At 45.1% G+C, this 497-nt stretch overlaps 1 pseudogene across 1 annotated transcript in view; it reads left to right on the top strand.

The window, feature by feature from the left end:
• LOC111662310 (nuclear factor 7, ovary-like) overlaps positions 1-497 on the top strand; it is a 46,495-nt pseudogene that overhangs the window by 581 nt on the left and 45,417 nt on the right. Inside the window, exon 3 of the transcript XR_015437864.1 lies at positions 6-488. The product of XR_015437864.1 is annotated as a nuclear factor 7, ovary-like (transcript). The remainder of the gene's footprint in view (positions 1-5; positions 489-497) is intronic.

The following is a 497-nucleotide window of genomic DNA, read 5'->3' as shown; positions in this document are numbered from 1 at the left end:
TTTAGAGATCCTGTTGTTCTGTCATGTAGCCACAGCTTCTGTAAAGACTGTCTGAAGAGCTGGTGGAGAGAGAGACCAACACGTGAGTGTCCAGTTTGTAAGAGAAGATCTTCAAGAGAACAACCACCTTTAAACCTGGCTCTAAAGAACCTGTGTGAGGCCTTCAAACAGGAGAGAGATCAGAGATCTTCAGAGTCTCTCTGCAGTCTGCACTCTGAGAGACTCAAACTCTTCTGTCTGGACCATCAGCAGCCAGTTTGTGTCGTCTGCAGAGATTCAGAAGAACACACCAACCACAGATTCAGACCCATTGATGAAGCTGCTCCACAACACAAGAAGGAACTTCAGGAAACTCTGGAGCCCTTAAAGAAGAAGTTAAAGGGTTGTGAACAAGTTAAAGAGGAGTTTGATCAAACAGCAGAATACATTAAGGTCCAGGCCCAACACACAGAGAGGCAGATTAAGGAGCAGTTTAAGAAGCTGCATCAGTTTCTAGA

Source organism: Seriola lalandi, unplaced genomic scaffold (genome assembly GCF_002814215.2).
Source record: "Seriola lalandi dorsalis isolate HSWRI2012SDOR001 ecotype SW California unplaced genomic scaffold, Sedor1 jcf7180002054561, whole genome shotgun sequence".
Classification (NCBI taxonomy): domain Eukaryota; kingdom Metazoa; phylum Chordata; class Actinopteri; order Carangiformes; family Carangidae; genus Seriola; species Seriola lalandi.
This window is presented reverse-complemented; position numbering and strand designations above follow the sequence as displayed.